The sequence below is a fragment of the Bidens hawaiensis genome, unplaced genomic scaffold (assembly GCF_021521415.1).
Source record: "Bidens hawaiensis isolate Kalapana, Puna unplaced genomic scaffold, B.hawaiensis_p1.1 tig00008259_1, whole genome shotgun sequence".
Taxonomy (NCBI): domain Eukaryota; kingdom Viridiplantae; phylum Streptophyta; class Magnoliopsida; order Asterales; family Asteraceae; genus Bidens; species Bidens hawaiensis.
Window position 1 is genome coordinate 251,713 of NW_027491588.1, and position 8,320 is coordinate 260,032.

Genomic DNA, 8,320 nt, shown 5'->3' on the forward strand with positions numbered 1-8,320 from the left:
TGGATTATTAGAATCCAATTTTCCTTATTATTAAATATAAATTGTCATATAAATTTATAAATTATAAATATATGCTTTAAATCTATTCATTTATTTTTTCGGTTAATTTAGTAAACTATATATATGTTAAAATGTAATAATAGTATATACCAATCACTTTCATGTATAACAAAGTTTATCATATTTAATTTCTTGGTTTTTTTATCAAGGATTGTTTTTTTATCAAAAATTGGTAAATAGATTGTTTGATACAAGTTAACTACATTTTGCTCAAAATTTGTTGCGAGTCAAAAATGGTAATCTGAGTATTTTTAAAGTTTATGAAAGCAAATAGGTTTATCGTTATATTTGTCACACGTTCAAAGTGTTGACTTGAAAATGTTAAACGGATGAAACTTAGAATTTTAACATGATAGGCTTTCGAATTTATTTTCAAGGACACTTTTGGACATAATCAAAAGGTTCGAGATTTGGCAAATTGACTATTTTTTCCTAGACTATTAAATTTAAGAAAAGATGGCTAATACTTCTGACATACCACCGCTTGGCCTATCAATGCGTCTAACTTTTATCAAATTTAAAACATTTGTGTCAGCATTAACTTTTCCTTTAATTGTGATCAGAATGTTGTATAGGAAGTATGTCATGCAAGACTATGCTCAAGTGAAGCAAAATATTCACAAAATTAAACGGGTTAACATGTTATTTTTTATGTTGTTATTATTGTAAAGTCAAGAAGCCCTCTCAAACTTATTAAAATCTTTTTTATTGTGTAGCTCAAAAAAGCATAGTTCTTGAACGGCATTTGCCATTACAGTTTAATGTTCTCTTTTTCTTCTATGGGCTGTATTGATAATATATCAATAAAGGTAACGTTTAGTCTATATTTAGGTCGAGTGATCAAAACTACTATTGTATGAGAAGTCTTCTTCCCGAAATTGGTTCATAACCAAAATTCTTTCAATTATACATATATGATAATGATAATGAAATTTTCAATACACGGAGAGTTCTCAAGTATGTTTTTGCATGTGTTTTTTATTAAGTTCATTTTCTTTTTTTGAAAAAAAATCATCTTGCTATATAAATAAAATCAATTTATGTATGCATAGTATAGATGTAAACATATATGTAATACAGTTTTTCATATACGCTATATAATTATTTGTTTTATTTATTGCTTTATAATTTGGATCATCCTGTATGTTACACGGATTCTAAAGCTAGTTTTTATTCAAAGAAATTACATTTTTCCTTGTAACTCCAACACATGAGAATCATACCTCAAATGTTACAAGCCACACAATTAAACATTTACAGTTGGAGTGAGTCCTGGTAAAAAAAATTGATCTTTTCAAACACACATTAGTGACTAATGTTATTACTTGACGTCATGTAGTGAACAACTGATCTAAGGGTTTGATTGATCATCTTTAAGGCTTCAAATTAAGGCATAAACGATTGTAAAATGTGTTTTCTCGTCCTAAAAGAACAAACTAGCATGCCCAACATAAAATTTGAAATATTTAGAGCACATAGAGTTCTAATAGGAGAGCAAGAATCAAATATATGTCGATGGTAAATCCTTAATGTGAGGCAAGCATGGCTTACTCATTTTAACCGGGTTACAAATAGCGACGACTGAAGTTACTCGTTTAGAAAGTGAATATTATTAGATTTAGAAAAAAAAAAAAAAGAAAAAAAAAAGGAAAGAAAAGCCAAATGATGGATGCTTTAGACAAAGGCGTAGTTAGTGCAATTAAGTTGGTGGTGGGACCACCTAGAATTAGAAAACCTTTCTTTTTATGCAAATTTCAAAATTAGTTTCTTTTTATGTTTTCATTATTATTGATCAATATTCATTGTATCCGAATTAAAATTAGACGAATTATGATACATCCGGACCAAAAGGGTACAGATAAAGTGTTGGGGATTTTATATGCCGTTCTAAAATTTTTTAAGCAACCATATAAAGTTGCAAGCACTACATCCTTTGATGCTAAGTGGTTTGCCTTCGATGAAGATGCTTCCTAACAGTTCTTTTAAAGCTTTAGTAATTATAGGCCGAAGCAAGGCCGGCCATGAGCCAAGGCAAAGTTGTCGAAGGCCCTAGGCCCCGACTACCTTGTAGGCCCAAATTTTTTTAAAAATATATGTATTTTTAATGTTTAAATCCACATGCCCAACTCATTCAAGCTATTTTTATAAACAAAATCTTTTTGCACAACCTAAATCATAACCATGTAAGTCAATTAAAAATTTTAATTGTTAAAAATAGAAAAAAAAAACTCTTTTACTTAAGGCCAAATTTTTTTATCACTCAAATTTTATTCGCCTTCGACTCAAAATATTTAATAATACTCGAAGACGGCCATCCAGCTAAGTAACAACAAAATTTCATACACAGTCAACAAACATACACCCTTAAAAGTTTAAAGTGACTTATTATAACAATTGACACTTTAACTTTGGGCCTTTTATTGCTCATCTCGTGATTAGTAGTCTAGTTAGACATTTGAGAAATATGGATCAACTTGGGGCCTTTTATTTTGGGTTAATAGTTTTGGTCCAACAAAAACTCATCAAAATGAAGCCTTCTCTAGTTCTCTTCATTTCATGTTTGTTTTTGTCTTAACAGTTCTCTGTTGGATCATTTCCGAAATCAGCACACAAGATGTTAAGTTCAAATATCTAACATAAGTTTGGTTCCAGTTTGTTGGACTAGTTCAAGCTATACATGGTGACATGGAGTCAACGTTTAATTTGAAAGGGCTGAAAGGACACGTTAAAGCATATAGAAGCTGTTTCATTTTATATTATAGCTAGAACACATGGGGCGGATTCCAGGAAATTTACGTCTGTTTATTCCGAGTGTGTTTGTTGTGTGTGCCCGTTAGGGCCTAACGGTTGAATGACCGGCAACATTTTAAAAAAAACTTATCCTACAAAAACCACACAAACTTAAATCAATTTTTCCACACAAACTCCTTCAAATCTTAAATAAAACTCTTCATATTCAAGTTTTTTTTTTCTTTCAGAAAATGGAATCATCATCAAAGACTTGCCCGTATACAAAAGAAAATTCGAAATTTATTGAGAATTTAATTTTAGTTTACATATTGTTTGATATTAGATTAATTTAAAAATAATTAATATTTTTGAATTTTAAAAGTAAATCAAAACATGAAAAACTAGGACAAAATGGGATGACACCTTGTTGTATGGAAACGTGAGAGAAACTGATATGGCCCTAGTGTGGCATACGGCCATACGGGCTCCCTAGTCCCAATTCACGTACATATATTTGGTTTCTTGTAATCAATCTCAATAAACAATCTCTTTATGTAGAGATTGAAACCATAGTTATAAACAAGAAAAATACATTATAACAAATCACTTTTAAAGCTTCATTTTAACTCTATCAAAAAGTTATATATTCTTATACCCATTTCAGAACTCACTAATTTTGTCATCTCTAGGTAACACCAGATATATATGCAATAAACATAGAAATTAACAATTTTTTATATTTTATTATTATATAAAACGAAATTTAATATGAAGTCAACTTCAAATTCTTGTTACACGGCTATTACATTCAACATATAAGCTAGATATTCTTATAGAATTCCATGAACCAAAAGTACAGACCCCACAAACAATTTTTATAGATGTGAATCCAGCCTCTACGGCCAGGTGTTTGTATTCTTTCGCGGTTCGCTCTTTTCCGCCAGGGTTAGCAATCAACATTGCCATATCACTACCAGTGACTGCTTTAGAAACCTCATCACTACAACTAATATCACTTTCAGGATCTTGAATGATCGCTTCCACCACCACCACCACCTTACCGCACTCTGGCAACGCTACCCAACAGTTCTTTAAAAGCTTGATGCAATTACTATCACCCCAATCATGAAGTATCCACTAAAATAGAAAATAAAGAAAAAGCTAATTATAGTTATATATCGAATTGAAAGAGATTACCAGTTAAACAAAGATTATATTTAAAAAAAAGTGGGTGTACCAACCTTCATGAATATAACATCTCCATTAGGAACACATTGAAACATATCTCCTCCCACATGCTTTACACCTAGTAAAACACATCAAGCATCTATCGTTGACTTTGGGATCTTGGTGTATTGCAGACTTTTACGGTTTTAGATCCAAATTCCAAAGGGTTCGTTTTCAACTTTTCTTGGTTTGGTCTTGGTGGTTTAATTTTTACTATTTGTAATTTTGTTTTATTTATGTAATATGCAGTCATGCATGCATGAACAATTTTCATCATTTTAAAATTTTAATACAAATTAATGATTTAACAACAAAAATTAAACATATTTGTTCAAGCCTTCAAATACTAATCTTTAGACTGAGACCGTTCAGTCTGGCTAGCCAATCCACTACCCTGGCCAATTTAGTTTGTCATTTCCTATCTTTCAGCGTTTCGGTTCAAAAATTTTCACAATAACTAATCGAACAAGGACTTTAAATCCTCATGATACAATATAGTGATTTGGTGGATTTCTAATATGATTTAAAGATTGTAATTACCATGAGTATGTGTTCATTAAATTGAATGTATGTATAGCTGAGCAAGGAGGTGCATTCTTAATGACATGGGGTAGGTCAAAGTTAATTCCCTTAATATTAGGATACTTAGAAACAATAAGCTCAAGATTTGCACCTAAACCACCACCTACGTCTACTAGCTCTTTGACCCCTTCAAATTCCTTGTATTTTTCTAGAATCATCTTCGTTACTATTCTTGTGTTATCATACATGCTTTTGTTAAACACCTCATTGAATCTACCGTCTTTTGCAGAATACTCAAATACATTCATCCCATGGGCCTTGTCAAATGGGTCCCTTCCCTCAATAACGACATCTTTTAGGTGATACATGCACCAAAATAAGAAAAAAAAAGAAAAAGAAAATTTGATTTAAATAATTTTAACTATGGACTATTGGCAAATAATAGTCTCAACTAAGGAGTTGACAAATGACGGTCCCATCTTATCTCATATTTAGTCCCTATGGTCTGTGACTAACGTAAGTTTTACTTTGTTAGATTGATGTTAATTCCAGATGCCTTCTTGTCAAAAACTTCATTATGTGACATCATACATGACAAATAATCTCAACTATGCCATATTGGCAAATAACAGTCCTAACTTCACACTTAGCTGGTGACGGTCCCAAATAAAGATGTATTTATTTACAATGGTCTGCGACTAACAGAACCCAATCATCGTTAGTTGTAGGTCGCCAGAAAATCGATTTTAGTCGGAAAACTCATATTTTTCTGTAAAAATGAATCTTTAATTTTTTTTATAATTACGAAAATGTAAGTAGGGTAATTTGATTGGTTGTAGCCCCAACTCTGGAGCCCCTTCCTTGGTTTAGGTTATCATAGTAGCGCTAAAAAAAGCTCCCTCAACACCCCCCCCCCCCCTCTCCCAACTACACTTAGGGGGTGTTTGGGATTACTTATTTTGAGCAACTTATGATTTACTAACTTTTAAAAAAGTTAAAAGGTGTTTGGTATTGTGATTTATTGTGAGAGGGTAAGTTAATAAATTACAAAGTTGTAACTTATTAAGTGATGTGAAAAGTTATAAGGAGGTAAAATAAGGAATCCCAAGCACTCTCTTATTCTAAGGAAGCTATATAAGAAGTAAATGTAGATAACTGACCAACAATCAACGAATACTTTATCGTAGGTAAAGAGAAGAGATGAGGCATGAGACGTCCCGTCTTGTGTTCGGACATAATTGTTGGATAGGGCTGTCATGCCATACACGTGCTTAGAATCTCCTTGGCCATCCTTTACAATGGTTGATGTAAGCACCGAGTGGCTAGCGAGAAACCGAAGAATCCGTTCAATTAATGCCGGAGTTTCGTGGGTTTTTTTAGGAAGACTAGATGCAAGATCAAAACAAGAGAAGTGAGAGCCATGAGTCTTCGCCATTATCTCGAAGAGATCGAGTTCTATAGCTGGTTTAATAACCATAGGAAGAATTATACCCTTCAATATTTGATACACTCTAAGTAGCCCTTTCTCTTCTTCGGACATCTTGTTAGAGTCCATGGATGAAGGAAGTGATGTGGTGAACCTTAGTTTTGAATGGTGTTATATATACCACTCAATAGTATTATTTTTAATAAATATATTTTAACTTTCCAATAACATATATTCCACTCAAAATAGTATTATTGCCTATTGCTTTGCTAGTGGATGGGCCAAGTCACGTCAACACCTCAAAATAGTATTATTGCTTGGTTTTGTTGGAACCATTTTAAATTAAAAATAGAAGCAACAAACTCGATCTTGATCTTATTGAAGCGGTAGTGTTTGACGATAGTAGTTTTTGGGGAAAAAATTGAAAGAACCACTGAGAGTGAGCACCTCCATATTCGAACTCATATTTGTCTTATTCCACAACACACAAACATTTAAATCAATATCAATTAAATAAAGGGAAAAATAGGCGATGATGTGACGGTTTAAAACAAGAACGGGTAATAACCATTGAACGAGAAAAAAAGGTTTTTGTAGGCTAGTTTGAAATCTAATCTGATATGATGAGTTGAAAATTTGAAACAAGGAGAGTGTGTTACGTTGATGATGCTTTAATATTAGACTATTACACAAACATCAAAGGTCGGGTTGGCCGGTATTCCACCAAATACACACTACTTTGCATTACAAGACAAAAGATGTGCTGTTAGGTTGAAAATATGGGAAACCAAATTTGTGGTTGTAACAATAAGAAGTCACGCACCCATGACCTTATATGAGTGATCGTGTTCTTTCTTACAAATATGAGATGCTGATGACATGCTGGGTTTAAATTGTTACTAGTGCAATGTTTAGGGGGTTTTAGTAGAAGAGAGTTATTATAAAGAAAAAAAAAGAAAGAAAGGATTCATGTGCTATTATAGGGAATATCTCATATAATAGTAACCAAGTTTCAAAAGTGTTCCAATTATGTCACTCATACAAACTTTTCCCAAATCGGGTTAGTAAATCTTCAAATTGAGTCTCACCAATTTTTTTTGTGCGTTAAGAAAGAAATGGAGGATAAGATGTGGGGGCAAAATTTGCAATATATGTAGTTAAATTTAAAACTTTTAAAAAACGTAAATTATATTAAAATTTAAACGAAAAATAAAATCAGCATCGCCACTCAAAGTCAACATAAAAAAAAACATAAAAAGATTTCCCGTGTGAAAAAAAAGGAAAAAGGCTAAAAAGATGTAAAAACATTTAATTTAATAAAATATGAAAGTTGAGTGACTTAATTAGAACACTTTTAAAAGTTGAGTACCTAATTGGAACACTTTTGAAACTTAGTTACTGTTCTATGAAATTATCCCGTTATTATATTATCTATTTATCTATATAAATGTCTACCGAAAAGTTATATGTGCCATTCTTTGGTTGCTCTCTACCCCCTCTCAAACCACTAGATTGTTTGATTTGTGATTTGATGCTTCTCATACGTTTGATCCAATTCATAGGTATGCGTCTCACCAAGCCCGGATAGTCTTTAAATGGGTAATAGCATATCTCATTTATTTGTGAAACCATTTATAATCAAACAATAATTATCGTGGGTCATGTGTCTCACCAAACCCAGATAGCCCTTAAATGGGTTATAACATCTCATTTATTTGTGAATCTCTTTCATCATCAAACCCTAATTTAATTTCCCTTATATACATATACTCTGTCGCCGGTCTATCCTCTCGATCACTGGTTAACTTCCGATTACCACCCACCATCGTCAACCTTCCTTCTCATGTATCAACCATCATCGTCACCTACATCAACCACCCCTTTTTCATAAAACAAATATTTGTGTTCATATTTGTTTGTTTAAAAAAACTAATATGTTCATGTTCATTTATGTTCGTTCGTTAAAAATCTAAAAAACGTACACATCTTAATTGAAAGAGCCCAAAAACTAAAAAATATAACGAACATAAAAAACAAAATATATGTATTAAATTAAAGCAAAACTACGTTAAGAAAAATAAAGGAATATTGGTTTTAAGTATTCCCAACTATGCCCTATTGTTAAATATTAGTCTCAACTTTACATTTGCCTGCTAATAGTCCCAACTATTGGTGTATTTGTTTTTAGCATGCCACGACTAACAGTGACTAACTCCGTTAGTGATTTGTTGATGTGACACGACTAGTTGTCAAAAAATTGCTTACGTGGCAGCTTAGGTGGCAACCCCCAACAACATAAGCAAGAGCAGCACCCTAGATCTCAATAAATTCATCATCTTCTTACCTCCACCATCT

General features: G+C 32.2%; 1 pseudogene across 1 annotated transcript; it reads right to left on the reverse strand.

The window, feature by feature from the left end:
* Positions 1–3,610: 3,610 nt before the first annotated feature.
* On the reverse strand, positions 3,611–6,079 carry LOC143637380 (myricetin 3-O-methyltransferase 3-like; annotated as a pseudogene). The gene is made up of 4 exons (XR_013154419.1): positions 5,700–6,079; positions 4,601–4,905; positions 4,032–4,117; positions 3,611–3,927 (listed from the first exon to the last, which is right to left on the reverse strand). The product of XR_013154419.1 is annotated as a myricetin 3-O-methyltransferase 3-like (transcript).
* Positions 6,080–8,320: the final 2,241 nt, after the last annotated feature.